The following is a 16,881-nucleotide window of genomic DNA, read 5'->3' on the forward strand; positions in this document are numbered from 1 at the left end:
CGTGAAAGCGCTCATTTCGTGGTTCTACAATAAAGAAGAAGTTTGCTTTAATATGGACTGACTTTATTTTTGAGGAAACAGTAGTCAAGTAGCCGTTTTGCTGTGGTTCACTTGTGTTTATTATTTGCATTTCCTGATTCGTGACAAGTGTTCCAGATTCAGGTGAACGGTTTTTGCTGTTTTTTAGTTGTATATTTCCTAACCGTTTCACCTGGCATAATGGCTCATTCGAATATTGAACTAGACTATAATCCGGAGTCGAGGGCAGGTGCCAAAAGATGGTCCGATATTATCAACATTGGTTCGAACCCTTTATTGAGTCTGGATTTCGGGAGAGTATCAACGTCCCATATGGAGCAAGGTAACTGCAATATGGACTTGTTTAATAAGCTCTATAAACAACTAGAGAATACCCTATACAAAGTGCAACGTTACAACTGGCAACGCAAGCATCTTGAAGCGTCATTGCACTTTAACATCATACCGAGAGGTATGAGGGTCCTATGTATGCCAACTTATGGCGACAGTCAGCCAGAATTATTAAAAAAATGGCAGGAAATCAACTTAAATACTAGTCGACAGTATATGCAGTTACTAATAGAACATTTTATGCCAATGGAGCAGGAATTGATATCCAGTGTGAATCAAATCCATCATGAAATTTGTGAGACATTCAATAATGAGTTCTGCATGGGTAAACTAGATGCTCTGTATATTCAAATCGAAGCCTATAGCCATAGACTGCAATTGATTAAACAACGTAAGCTGCAGCGTGACCACTTAGATTTTGCAGAGGGTCACGTGTTCATCTGGCCACGACGCACGAACCAGGAAGAAACAGTTAGGCAGAATGCAAGAGAACCCATGTTGCGCAATGAAAGTAATGACACACGAGAAACCAGGCTACATGATACTACTATTACTCAGGTCGAGGATGCTAACAACTCAGACAGTGCCTTTGTTACTCCGCCGGAAGTGGTGGATCCGATGCTGCAGGTCTCTGCCTCCACTCCATTACCCAACCAAGAGGCAGACAAAGAGAAACAAGATCCGAATACCATCAACACTGGGGCAATCTTGAAGCGACATGCAGCGCCCCCCCTTTTTTTACCGTACTCCATCAGGAAACCAGCAACGTTCAGAGAACGGTCCAGGAGCTGGGAGAAAAGGAAAAGAACCCACTCGGAAGACAATGGACAACAACGGCGACGACAGAGGCAGTAAATGACTTTTCTTCTTCTTCTTCATTGTTATTTTTCAATTTGTCGAGTTATATTTTGAGTAGTTCTGAGATAAGCCTTCTCAACAAAGGCCTATCTTTTGTGCCGTCCCAAGCCAGTTACCTCCAAGATATTTTGATTGATATTAGAGTTTTTAGCCGTAAAGTTGCATTGAAATTGATGTTTTTTAATGAAAGAAATAGTAATCAGGTTAATAGGAATGATGTCCCATGTTTCAGAAAGAAAAGTACCTATTGTCCACCATTGCCAAGTCATGTGGAATGCTTTGTAAAACTGTGTGAAAAGAGTATATATGATTACTTTCACCAGGGCAATAGAAAATGCATGTATTTTAACATGAATTCTGATGAGAGACTATCACTACAAGCATTGATAGAAGAACCCTCGATCATTATTAGACCCGCTGATAAGGGGGGAGGCATAGTAATATTAGACACTGAGCAATACAATGCATTCATGCTGCTAATGTTAAGTGATCAAGACACATATACAGAAATTTCTCTAAGATCTTTTAAAGGAATATTAAGTAGAATCAAGGATGAAATATATGATATGCTGATGTGTCGTCAAATCAGTAAAGAGCTATACGACTATTTTAATATAGGTTCTCCACAAATACCACACATAAAAGCATTGCCCAAGATGCATAAAGGGGTATCCCCACCTCCCCTCAGGCCTATAGTAGATGGTGAAGGATGGGCCACGCAAAATATTTCTATTTTTCTAGAGAAAAGTTTGAGACCCATCATGAACCAGATTCCCACCATATTAAGAGATAGCTATCAGCTACTGGAAATGTTGGATAATCTTGCTACAGAACTAATTCCTGGGGTACACATGTTTATTACCCTAGATATACAGAGCCTCTTCACATGCATCCCCAATGATCAGGGAATACAAAGCATCAGAGAGTTACTGCAATTCTATCCTGAAATCAGTAGAAACAAAAGCATATTGATATGTCAGTTATTGGACATGGTTCTTTCTAACAATGTTTTCTCATTCTCCAACCATATATATCTTCAGAAGTGGGGTGTTGCCATGGGCACACCCTGCGCTAACACCTATGCCAACTTGGTGGTGAATTGGTGGGAGAGAGAACACTTGTTTAGCCATCACATGTTTAAAAATGTAGTCCTATACTCAAGATTTGTAGATGACATCATAATCATATGGGAGGGTACAAAGGAACAATTTTCTAGCTTGCTACAGCACATGGAGAGTACCACAAGCTTCCTAAGATTCACTATGGAAGCTTCTTCCAAAGAAATCAATTTCTTGGATCTCAATTTAAAAATGGAGAAAGGAAAAATTACATCAAAAATCCATAGAAAGAGTTGCTGGAAGAATGCTCTGTTGAGCTATGATAGCATGCACCCCAGGCATGTCTTTAGAGGCATAGTGAAAAGCCAATATACAAGACTGAATAAATTGTGTAAAAAACAGACAGATTTCAGGATAGAGGCAGATGTAATGGAACAACTGTTCCTACAAAGGGGCTATGATAAGAAAATGGTGGGTGAAATTAAAGATCAAGCACTTAGAGATAGAGATAGGCCAATATTAGAGAGAAAGGAGTGGAGATTCTGTAATAATAAGCAAAGATCTAAGTTTAATTTTCAAGAAAAGATACAATTCTTGACCACATACACTAATGATAACAAGAGAATTACACAAATCATAGAACAACATTGGCCAGTATTGACTATAGATGAGAAAACAATGACACTGGTAGGAGAAACACCCAGATTTGTTTACAGAAACAATAAAAACCTGAAAAGGTTATTATGTAAGACGCACAAGAAAGGGATGCATTCATTTCCAGAATCGGATAGGAAAGGAACATTTGCATGTAACAGATGCAGCATGTGTCAATTTATTACAAGGGCTCAAGAGTTTATACACCCAACTTTGGAGTATGAATTCAAACCCCGTTTCTATGCCTCTTGCAACACTTGCAACGTTATATATTTAGCAAATTGTGAAAATTGCACAGCATTCTACGTAGGACTTACAAAAAGAGAATTTAGGAAAAGAATATACAACCACATATACGACATAAAGAAAAGTAACGAAACGAATGCATTGGCTAAGCATGTAAAGCAGAATACATCACACGCTTTCAGATTCAGGATATTACAGGTAATAGAAGAAGATAGGAATGGAGGAGAAGTGGTAAATATCCTGGAACAGAAGGAATTATACTGGATTTTAAGAATGAGAGCACACTATCCACCTGGGTTAAACCAGTATGTTCCGATGGCACCCATGTTACGATAAGACCAATATAAAAGATACACTGGTCCACATCTGTTAGTCTATGTAGGTTGTATATGATAGTCTATAGGATGTCTATTATGTTATAGATAAGGGCTAACAACTTTGTTTATATATACATGTCTGTCTATAAGATTCATGGTGGCACTTAATGAACTACATTATATTTAAAACGACACTATGGTGCTGGATATATAATAAACATCATTTGATTATTTGCACATTTCAACACAACTATATGTTGGTATATACAATGATATGTTTTTAATATTAGAACTTCATGATTACATAGATGCATTTATGGATCTGGCAGATATGCATGGATTTGACATATATACATATGGACTCCATACATTCCCATATGAATAGTTTCTTTTTTCTTTTCCTATATCACTATATGATAGTGATATAGTATAGCAATGGGTTGGTCCATATGAATTGTGTACTTAGCACTATATACTACATTTTGTGCTACATGGTTATCCAACTCAACAATGACAAGGGACCATGCTATATATATATACCTATTTTTATATTGTACATATATATACATAATTATTTAGAAGTAGTTTTTAATATTTGAATATATACATGCTTCTTTAATACCTGAGAGATGACAATTATGATGCATGGTGCATTATATATGACCACAAGGTTTGCACGAAGCACTTTATATTTCTCTTGTTTACATATTTGTATTTTATTAGATCTGCAAGGAGCACTTTATATGTTTTTTGGTTCATATATTCATGTGTTGCATTTTTATATTTATAGATTGTTTAATATGTGTTGAATATATCCATCAACTAGGGACTAACACATATTTACAAGATTTGCACTATGCACTTTATTAGATAGAATGTATATGGATATATGCACATAGATTTGTGCAGACATGAAAGGCATATGTGCAATACATTCCATGTTCCATTTATTTAAACTCATGGATGTGTTGGGATAGGCATACCGTCATATGCATACACATGATTTTAGACATATATATTTATATATATTTTTTTATGTCTATATTATTTTTATTTATTGATATATCATGATTATATATATTGGGTAGAAATGATATTTGATAAATATACACATTTCAATTACATTGAATATGGGAGAAATAGATACTAAGAAGAGGTAATTAATGAGGTATATGGCTTGGACGAATGTCTTAAGTTTCATTAATATACATTATTCCAGGTTTTTTCTTTGGCTCTTTTTTTTGATGGTTTTTGATGTTTATTTGTGATGTTTATTATATATATTTTCATTTTTATTTCTATATTTTTTGTATTTTAAGTGATTATTAATGATGTTTGACATCTATATTAAACTTTATATTGGTTCAATAAACCACGGAGATAATAGACCTAACAGTGCTCTTACAACTTTAAACAGAAAGCTATGCTGTTCAATTGGAGACAAATGGATTTAATTAGCAAGTTAATTGTCTTAATTATATGAATAGATACTATATAAACTGAGCTGATACATTGTACATTAAAATCTGATGAAGCGTATTTTAGATACGTGAAAGCGCTCATTTCGTGGTTCTACAATAAAGAAGAAGTTTGCTTTAATATGGACTGACTTTATTTTTGAGGAAACAGTAGTCAAGTAGCCGTTTTGCTGTGGTTCACTTGTGTTTATTATTTGCATTTGCGTTACCATAGTCCCTTGTAAAAGCAGTTTTTCTTACTGGATTGAATTCATTTCAAGTATGTTATTCAAGTTTATCAAGACAATGTTACCATTAAGCTACCCTTTATTTTGTTCTAGGTTTCAAGACCTCTTGGCTTAGAAAGTCCCTGTCTCTCTAAGATGCATAATGTATGCTAGATAGGCATTGCTTTTTTTTTTTTTAACCTCCAATTTGGAACCATATATAGTAAAGACTCTGGACTGACACAGTTTAAATTATTCATAGAAGAGTGTTTGTTTTGCTTTCCCTATGTTAAAATGGCATTTAACAAGGTCTGACTGGCAAAACATAGTGATGTTACTTGCTGTAGGCAGCTACTTGTAATTTTGTACATGCCTTCTTCTATGTAATAACCATGCAGCAAGATATTGTCTCCCAAGCTATAAAGAATATGTAGTGATGGGCATTGAAGCCTGTTCCTTTTTGTGTTAGTATGAGTACCCTTGGTTTGTTTTGAAATCCAGGTTGCTTCAGAGTTCAGCCTAGGAGGGTTGGCAAAATGCTTAATGTGTTTACCTCACAGACACACGATAAAAGGTTTGATTCTCACCTTTGGGAAATTATCTAGGCTTAAAATGGCCCAAAAGGGCAGCTAGCCTAGTACTTGCCTATAAAAGTATGAACTTTACACCAGTGCTTGGATGTAGATTTCCATCAGCTCAGATTTCTATAGATGATACCATCATTGGCATTGACATGAGAACTTTAATTTTCAGCTCCACAATACTGAACCCTAAAGCATCAAGACACTGCTATACTTGTACTTTTCCAAAAGAGGTGACAGAAAAAATAAGGTTAACTTTTTTTGGACAATGGTATCAATAACTGTTTATCTACATTTGACAGCTTAATTCTTTTATATTAGAATTATTGCCTAAATAGCAGGCAAGGATAACTTAAAGAAAAGTTTTGCTGCAGAAACATGCTTGAGTAGAGCAGATAGATATATTTCTAAGTTGTCCTTAATAATATGGAAAAAAGAACATCTGCAAAAATTAACTGTAGGTTAATGTTTGTAAATATTATAATACTTGTTTTCATAAGCTGTTTTAATGCCATGGAAATGCATCAAGACTAAATACAGTTATAAATCTTTAGAACTTTGTATGGAGATAATGTTTTTTTTAGCACCCACACAGGATAACTACACTTAAATGAGTCCCACTTTAGTGATGGAAGATTTTTGCAAAAATGTCTAACCAAAAGTTGTGCAACCTCATAGTTTGTTGTATTAAATAAATTATCCTACATAGTCTTTGTAGGAACAACATCACACAGGACTTTAACTGACTTTTTGGTACTTTTACAGAAATTGTTTGTCACTTAAATGGACTTTGCTTAAGCTTTCTATAGCGCCTCCAGAGCATGTAGCTGTGATGTAGAAAATATGCGCATTTGTTGATCCACCCTTATGCCACATTTACAGGCCACCAGTAAAGGCATTATTTTTGAAAATAAATTTCTTGTGTACTAACATCTGGAACTTATTGCAGCATTATCTTTCTCTCTAATAGTATCCATCTATTTTACATGCTGACTAGAGCTTGACTATAATTACATCTCCAGTGTTGTAAAATTGAATCCTGTCTCCTTCAGTGATGGGCCTTGTGTTAGTAGACTGATGGCAGTTTAAGCAACTGCTGTTTTATTGGCTTTCACTGGCAGCGGAGGAATTCACAGGTTGTTTAAGTTCAAAGGGTGTCAGTGAGAGGGGTTGCAGGGGTGTTTGGCCCTGTGCAAAAAAAAAAAAAAAAATTACTAATGAGTTTCAGCAAAAGTGCTTTCGATGAAACATTTTCAGAATTTTTATTGGTGAGTGGGAGGTGTCACTCTATTGACATGATTCCCAATGAGTTTCCACATAGTCAGTAAATATTTAGGAGTGATAAACTTTTATATTGCTGTTCATTGCCATGCATGTCTTCCGGGGAGCTCATGTAAGGGTATATAAACATTTTATGTTGAAGTGTTGCTTGCATTCTTTGTTTAGCATGAGACTAAAACCATACATTGAGATGGCACATTTCAGTTGGTGTAGAAACTGAGGTGGTTAAAACTTGGTTGTCCCTTCATGACAGACTACACTACCTTGCGCTAACTATGTCTTCTGTTTCTGTAATAAGAAATTATAAATTAAGCTTACAGAAACAGTAATGCAGTTAACACTAGACTTGTGACAAATCTCCTCTACATAAACAGTTTCATAAAAAATCTCTAATTAAGTAAAAATTTTGACCTGTATATAATTTTGAAGAAAAGATATGCAGTAACTTATTTCTAAAAGCACATTTACAAGGTTAAAGTAAGTCATTACTGTCTTATGTAAACATTTTCAAATAGAGGGAAGCCCTAATCTGGGAGGCAACAAAGCAACCACATTCCTTGTAGAACAATCTTTCAAAAGTGAGGTCCTAGATGCTGTTCTGTGCTGTTTATTATTATTTATTATTTCCTTGTATTGGTGGTGGTGGTGCTGCGGTAGCGTTGTCGCCTCACAGTAAGACGCTGTCTGGTTCGATTCTCAGCTAGAGTGTCTTCTGCATGGAGACATGCATGAATGGGCGTATCTTCGTTGAAGGTTGTGCGTCGGGCCTGGCAAGCCGGTACGTAAAAATCAACTGCCAATCATTAGCGGACCGGAGTTCCGCTGTGGCGACCCCTAACCGGGAAAAGCCGAAAGACACAAACAAAATTATTTCCTTGTATTCTGACATGCAAGTCATTTGAATATTTTATTTATTTTTATGTCTGATAATTATATTAGTGAGCTAGTGGTAAGACCCTTTACACATTCCAGGCTAAAGTCAGAAACGTAGTCTTGCATATAATCAGTAAAACAAGATAGTTGGACAGTGTTTAAACTGTAACAGGTGAGATATTTACTGTAGAGTATGTGTGTTTGTAGATATTTAAATATAAATATATATATAAATGTGTATATGTATACATGTCTACAACAAAAATTATAACAAAGGGTTGTGGTAAGGATGCCAGATAGTAGTTTTTGTGATTAGAAAATGAGGAGAAGATTACAATAGAAATCTAGGTACACTACTTTGGAAAACAATTACATTTAGTCAAGAATGTCGTGGCACATGTAAATGGATGCTGATGGGAAGTGAGCAGACTTGTGTTTAAGGGTCTTTTACTTAAGATGACTCCTCAAGAAGGAAATGATGGTTGGAGATGTAGGTGCTGGCTTGAGTTGGGGTTGTGGTCTCTCTGCATTCAGAAAGCTGAGGTAGAGCCCTCTCAAAAAATTAATTTCTGTATTATCATTCAAAAATCCCAGTATGGAAGCACACGCCATTGCTTCAGTACTGACCAGTAAGCATCTGCCAATTGCCCTCCTGAACACCCTGCACCTTTTCCCCACCATAACTGTGTTTTAATGTCAGACAGTGGTATGTCAGTGTAACGATTAAGTAACACTCCAACAAGTTTATTTAATTTATTTTATATATTTATGCATTGTTAAGGTCATTTGTTTATCTTTTCCACCTGTGCACCTTCTGTTATATTTGGTAACAGGTAGTGTGATTCAAATTCTGTGCTTGCTTGACACTGAGTAACATCTAGAAGCCCCAGCCAAACACTTACTGTTCCCATGTCATTGCTGAGTTGGTGGCTACTGGAAACTTAATTTGTGTTACTGACAGCCCAGTCCTTAATTGCTGCTGGGATATGGATGGTAGCATTCTTTCTCTGTTTTGACACAGTGCCACGGTTTGGATAAAATTATCCAGCAGTACAATAGGTCTTCAGACTAATTGTCCTCTTGCTGTACTAGAGACTAAGCAATCAACTACACTTTTTCTCATCTCATTCTGATCAGGTGTGATTTCTGTTTTATTTAATGTAACGCTACCCAAAGAATAATCTCTAAATACTACAAAATTGTTGTTTGCCTTTTTGTTTTCAAGAAAAGGTAGTATGGGGAATCTAGGGAAGTGCTAATGCAAAAACATACAGTCAGGAAGTGATGATTTTCAGCAAGATGAGAGGAAGTGGGGGAACACTGCAATTGAACAACATGTGACAAAAATTATAGTTTGTGTGGGAACAGAAATGCAAGTCAGCAGAGCCGTAGCTGTCTCATGTAGTGACCAGTACCATTCTGTAAACTGGCACCCATCAACTCTTAAGTTAAGGAACAAAAAAGGGGTTCTTCCATGATAGGGTGCTTCTCAATTTTCTCCTAAAGAGGAGTGTTTCAAGCTTTTTGCTACAACTTAGGCCAAATGAAGCACTGAAGCAAGACTTCAGTCCTGACTACAGAAGCAGTCACAATTCGGTATGGAAATGAATGCCAGTGCTGCAATACTGATTGACTGGTGTTTGTCAGTTATCCTACCAAACAATGTGTGCCTTCACCCCTTGCTAGCTATACTTCTGCAACTTAAGCAGTGATATGTCAGTATAGTGGTTAAGTAAGACCCATACAAGTTTGTTTGTTCATTGATTTATTTACCTACTTATTACCGTTTGTCTACCAGGTAAGTGAGTGGGTCTACTTACCCGTTTCAGTAATGACCAGGGTACTTTTGGTGTAGTACTAATACAATATCAATATTTACAACAAAAGTTTAGTAAATTACAGTAGGGATTTGATTAGTTTAAATTATGTATAGTATGTTATGTACAAGACAATAGAAAAAGTAGCACATTTATAGCATGTATGTACAATGTAGATTTTAGGGTATAAAATTTATTATCCAGTGTTGTAATAGCAATTATATGTATCTTCTTTTTGTAGGTATTCATTAAGGGCTGATTTAAATTGTAATTTTTTTTTTTTTTTTTTACCACAATGGGGAGATGATTCCATAGTGCTGGTCCTAGTGTAGAGAAGGCTTTTTCATCTGTTGTAATTTTGAATTTTGAGAAAGCCAGGATAGGGAAGTAATTCTGGTTGTTAATGTACAAGTTTGTTTCCTAGTAAACAGTTTTTTTTTTTTTGAGGGGAACATAGAGTGGATATAAAACGTGTATACATCCCTGTTAAAATGCCAGGTTTTTGTGATATAAAAAAAATGAGACCACAATAAATCATTTCAAAACTTTTCCCACCTTTAATGTGACCTATAATCTGTACAATTCAACTGAAAAGCAAACAAGTCTATTACGGGAAAAAATATAAAAAATGTACAATAAGCTGTTTGCATATATGTGCACACCCTTAAACTAATACTTTGCTGAAGCACCTTTAGATTTGATTACAGCATTCAGTCTTCTTGGGTAGGAGTCTATCAGCATGGCACATCATGACTTGGCAATATTTGCCTATTCTTTCTTGTAAACGTCCTCCAAATCTGTCACATTGCAAGGGCATCTCTTGTGCACAGCCCTCTTCAGATCACCCCACAGATTTTCTATTAGAGTTAGGTCTGAGCTCTGGCTGGGCCATAACAAAAACTTTAATTTTCTTCTGGTGAAGCCATTCTTTTGTTAATTTGGATGTATGCTTGGGGTCATTGTCATATTGAAAGGTAAAATTCTGCTTCATCTTCATCTTTCTGAAGGTTTTGGACCAAAAGTGACTAGTATTTGGAAATGTTCATAATTCCCACCAACTTGACTAAAGCCCCATTCCAACTGAAGAAAAGCAACCCAAAGCATGATACTGCTACCACCATGCCTTGCTGTGGGGATGGTGTTCTTTTGGTGATGTACAGTATTGTTTTTGCGCCAAACATACCTTTTGAAATTGTAGCCAAAAAGTTCAACCTTGGTCTCACCAGACCATAATACATTTTCCCACATGCTTTTGGGAGACTTGAGGTATTGTTTTGCAAATTTTAGTCGGGCCTGGATGTTTTTCTGTGTAAGAAAACATTTCTGTCTTGCAACCCTACCTCATAGCCCAAATATATGGAGAATACAGGAGATTGTTGTCACATGTAGTACATAACCAAATACTTGCCAGAAATTCCTGCAGCTCCTTCAGTGTTGCTGTAGGTCTCTTGGCAGCCTCCCTGACCAGTTTTTGTCTTGTCTTTTCATCAATTTTGGAAAGACGTCCAGTTCTTTGCAATGTCACTGTTGTCCCATATATTCTCCACTTTTTGATGACTGTCTTCACTGTGTTCCATGGTATATCCAGTGCTGTGGATATTTTTTTGTACCCTTCTCCTGACTGATGCCTTTCAACAATGAGATCCCTTTGATGCTTTGTAAGCTCTCTGCGAACTACGGACTTTTGCTGTAACAGGCAACTGAGTAAATATCAAGAAAATCCTACTAGGACAGCTGAACTTAATTTGGGGTTAATCAGAGTGTCTTTAATTGATGGCAGGTCTGTACCCAAGAAGACTGAATGCTGTAATGAATTTAAAAGGTGCTTCAATGAAGTATCAGTTTAAGGGTGTGCACACTAATGCAACTAGCTTATTATATGTTTTTTTATGTTTTATATTTTTTCCCCTAACAGATTTGTTTTTCACTTGAATTGTACAGGTTATAGGTCACATTAAAGGTGGGAAATGTTTTGAAGTGAATTATTGTGGTCTCTCTTTTTATATCACAAGAACCTGGCATTTTAACAGGGGTGTGTACACTTTTTATATCCACTGTAGCTCAGGTTAAGTATTTTAAATAACAAGGTTGCATGTACCACTGTAGCTCTTTGTGTGTTGGGCAGTCAGTTAAGATTATTAGTAAATTGTAGTGATGCATTATTGCATCTGCTAGAAGAGAAAGTGGATTATTTACTTTCTGCTGTTTGTAGTTTCTGAGTGTTATGTGTAGAATATAACCAAAACAGGGTAGTCCATATTCAAGTTTCAGAAATAAGACATTTTTTTGCTAAAGCTTCTCTAGCCTTAGGACAAAATAGATGTGGTAGCATAGTCTGAGGTGTGATAGGACTTTGATATTTTTTATGAGTAGTGTAAAAATGAGGAAAGACTCCAAAGTGAGACCTAGGTACTTTTGGTGGTTTGCTTGAGGTATGCTATTTCTTTTGTCATCATTGAGTAGTAATGGTTTGCAGATGGAAAGTTTTTGAGATGAAGCAAACAACTTTTGTTGGCTTTGGTTTTAAAAGTAGCTTATTATTGTGAAGCCATTTAGATGATTGTGAAAATTTTGACTGCAGGTGAGTTTGAAGATTTTCATGTGTTTTATCAGACTGGATTATAGGAGTGTCATCAGCATATATCATAGGCCATTTTCTGTCAAAAATTAAGCATTATTTACATTTTTCTGCTTTATTATTACTATTACTACTATTGTTAACATTATTATAAGGTGAGAAATATTGCCAGGTAGAGTTATTGTTACTGTTACATTGGTTTATGGCGAGTCATTAGAAGTAACATTGCGATCAGGGGTGAAACCTGGAACTTCTGTGTTTTTGAACTACTGCAATGTAAGCTTCATTGCTGGATATTTAACTTTATGCAGCAGGATGACAAGAGTTTGAGGTATTGTCTCACAAATTAAGTCTGTTTTCTGTATGGCATTAAGCATAACCAAGTGAGATGTTAGTAGTGGTCTTATAGGTGGCTGAGTACATTCTCAAAAACAAGGAAGAGTGTAACGACACGTAAGTGTGTACATACATGCACATGGTAATGAATGTGAATCCTTTCATCTTTTATTTATATTTGAAAATGACAAAGTCCAGTGTGTAGCAGAAGTACTCTTTAATAAAAAATAATAAAACACGATAAAATCCACAGTTAAGCCACAGTAAATCCAAAGGAAACAAATGAGATGAGCGCTTTGGCAGCAAATGTTGCTTCATCAGCTCTACCATGCACACAATCCACCATGATTTTATAAGATAGTAATTAAACACTTAATAGGCTCAATTACCTTAAAGCCCTAGATCTCAGTACAAGCTTTAAAGGAACACTACAGTTTAAACCCTTGCCTCTATTTGCAGCCAAGTTATATATACATTTAATTTCTAAGCATCACCACCTCTTCCTGTTATTTTGCCAAGCTCCAAAAAAAATGTAAACACATGCTCATTCCCTTCTTTCAATACATACTTGACAAGAACATTTCTGTCATCCTTTATATTGACGGCATTTACATGTTCCCTGATACAATTTCTTAATTGTCTAGTGGTCATGCCCACATAGTAGGAACCACATATTTCACATACTGCCAGATATACTAAATTGTTGCTATGACAATTAGCAGATACATCAAAAGTATACAAACGTCCATTCATAGGATGCATAAAAACATTGTCAGTCCTAATATAACTACAGACATTGCATTCTCCACATGCACGAGTCCCTGGTGTGGCTGTATTGACTTGGTTTATAACACAGGTACAAATGATAAGGACACCTCAGACTGTTAGAACACAGAAAGCACCAACGGACTTTCCAAAACAGTTTATTGGAGATAAAATTGTGCCTCTGATATACGCTTTCGTCCACCACAATGTATAGACTTCTTCAGAATGAAAGTGACAACAAACAGGCAGCTTAAATACACATGAAAAAACACACCCCCTTAATCATTCAATAATAAAATGTTCAATAATAAAATAAAGTAATATACCCTATAAAAAACACTTGTATAGCAATAGTTCATAAAATAATACATGAAGATGTGTACCAAAAGGCATACAGAGAAATGCATGAATATGTTTAAACATGAAAAAATCATCATCTAATAGCACACATAGCTTTCAATTTAAGCAAACAAATAATAGAAACTACTTCATTAAGACCAGGTGGACACCCAGCATTAAACCTTAGCTGCCATTTAAGTTCTAAAAATTCTAAAAACAAATCAGTGGGTCGACCCCTAGGGTCATGTTCAACACTGTTAACAACAATGAACTTGAGAAAATGTGTAGGATAATTCTCAATATGTTTGTATAATGCATTACTTTCATCCATTTTGCCAGTGTCATAACTGTGTTGGTAAATTCTGTATCTTAACTGTCGAATAGTTTTGCCGACATAAAAACAAGAACAATGGCACAATGCAATGTATACAATGCCCCTGCTGTCACAATTGTATTTTTTTCTTTGGTTTTGTACAACCAAAACCTTGTAGATAAAATTCCGTTTCTTCAAGTAACGAACTACATTGCAAACAATGTCCGCTCTTGCTAATCTTACCGGCTACAGTAAGAGACAATGTTCTTTCAATCATCATTTTGAAACATGTGTCTTTCTGGTAAACAATGATAGGGTGCTCACCTACTTTGTTGAGCACCTCCAAATCACACCTAAATATGTCCCAAAATTTTATAATTGTCTGTCTGATTTCTCTGAAATGCATGTTAAATGGGATTATCATAGCTTTATTGAAGACTATGTTTCTACTTCCACTTGGAGGGCCTATCAAATTACCATCTTGAACCTGACCATTACCCAGCAATGGCAAATAAAACCCATTTCTCCTTTTTGTTTTCACCTCATCAAAAATGTCATTGAGAAAACTAGAGGGGTACCCCCCTCCTGAAAAACATCTCACTTAACTGATTACATTCACCCAAAAAACTGGTCTTCATGACTCGCCATCCGAACCAGCCTTTGACAATGGCTTTCTTTTGATGTAGTGGGTGCCAACTGTGAAAAGGTAAATATGAATTTGAATGGGTAGGTTTTCTAAACAATGTGGATTCAAAACCCCGGTTTTCCTTATTTTTACTAATGGTCACATCCAAACAATTAACCACCTCTGCCTCAATTGACATAGTGAATCTTAAATAATCAGTAGAGTGGTAGATAAATTCAAAGAATTGGTCTAGTCTCCCTTGTATCATGCCAAAAAATAATGATGTCATCAATAAATCGTTTATAAAGGCACCAACAATCCTTAAATTCTGATGTAAACAAAATACTAGTTTCCCAAAATGCCATTACAACATTCGCAAACACAGGGGCACACGAAGCACCCATGGCAACACCATGTGTTTGTTTGAAGAGATATCCTTCAAAATAAATAAAATTATTATGTAAGACCAACTCCATTAAGGTACTCAGGGTTAAACTCTTATCCTGACCAATTTTGCAATATAAAGCCAAAAACCGAAAAAAACACTTGAGGCCGCTGTCATGGGGTATACAAGAATATAGATCTTTGACATCTGTTAACACAAATAGCAAGTCATCACTGTAAAGACTGTTGGAAACCTGTGTTAAATCCCAGGAATCTTTTAACAACGGTGAATAATCTTTAAGCAGACCTTTAGTTTGACTATAAATAAATTTTGCAATAAAAAAAGTATTTGAACCTTTGGCAGCCTCTATCGGTCTTAGTGGGGGTTTATAACACAGGCGTTTCTTCAAAGAGACGTTATTGTTATAGGTAAAATGTGGTTGTTCAGCTAAGACATCCTTGAACTTGGGATCTGAGGTGAAGACTTTCCAATTTCTTTTAATTATATTACATACAGAGTCCACATCAGTTGAATACGTAATAGACATCCTTAGGGTATCATTCCATTCAGGGTGCTCTGACATACCAACATTCTCTGCACTGTAGTAAGGTGTAGCTCTATCAGATCTATGTACAATCATATCATTCTGTGCTGTTCCAACATCAAACTGTGTATACTCCCTTTGTTTATATTCGTCAAACAGAGTATCAAAATGGACGTGCATGTCACTGTCTCCATTATGCAACCTTGCTGACCTGTAAAACTGCCCTTTCATAGCATTCATTTTAATCTTCTCTGGGAGTGTAGCTTGTTGTTTACCTTGCAGGGTTTTTCAGATATTCGGGTGACTAAGCTACCTTGTACCCTCTGAACACTGACATCAAGATAGTTAGCATTAATATCTGATTCACTGTACGTGAACCTCAAAAAATCTGTAGTGCTGTCTAAATAACCAACAAAGAATCTCAGCTCCTGGGTGGTACCTCCCCACAAAAGAAACACATCATCCACAGAACAATTGTAATATAAAATCTTTTCCTTAAATAGGTTAAAAACGTACATGTACTCCCATTGGGCAAGCACCATGTTCGCATAACTGTTTGCGCACATGGCACCCATAGCTACTCCCACTTTCTGAATAAAATATTTGTCATCAAACATGAAGAAGTAACACAGCAGTTCACCTTTATCTGTGTTGAATTCTGATCTTACCATCAAAAGCTGTCTGATAAAATCAACACCTGTATCATTTGGAATGCATGTGAATAGTGACACCACGTCCATAGTCACTAGCTTATAATCTAGGTCAACATTTGTTTCAGACCAGCTCACTAAACCTTTGAGAAAGTGTTTTGTGTCTAATAATATAATATCTACTTTATCTCTTAAAGGCCTAAATTGTTTCTCTACATAGATTGAAATGGGCTCAGTAGCCCAACCTCTTCCAGATACTATCGGTCTCATCAGTGTATTAATCAGAGACTTATGCACCTTAGGCACCCCATAAATTACAGGTATTTTGGGGTGATCAACACAAAAATAATCATACAGATCCTTGCCTATTTTCCCTTCTAACAGGAGGTCATAGAGATAAGATTTCAATCTCTCTATCCTGGATGAGATATGCTCCAAATCACAAACCAGGTAAACTGCCACATCCAGTAACATATCATTCATAGCTCTCACATAGGCTACTGTATCCATCACTATGATGGACCCACCCTTATCTGCTGGTCGTATGTATAAATCATCACACTTGACCAGTTCATTCAAAGCAGCCAGTTGTTCTTTGTTCAAATTAT

At 36.0% G+C, this 16,881-nt stretch overlaps 1 protein-coding gene across 1 annotated transcript in view; it reads left to right on the forward strand.

The window, feature by feature from the left end:
• LOC122794642 (arf-GAP with dual PH domain-containing protein 1-like) overlaps positions 1-16,881 on the forward strand; it is a 1,143,274-nt gene that overhangs the window by 1,009,672 nt on the left and 116,721 nt on the right. The gene's annotated exons all lie outside the window — the stretch shown is intronic.

Source organism: Protopterus annectens, chromosome 1.part0 (genome assembly GCF_019279795.1).
Source record: "Protopterus annectens isolate FY-2018-M chromosome 1.part0, PAN1.0, whole genome shotgun sequence".
Taxonomy (NCBI): domain Eukaryota; kingdom Metazoa; phylum Chordata; order Ceratodontiformes; family Protopteridae; genus Protopterus; species Protopterus annectens.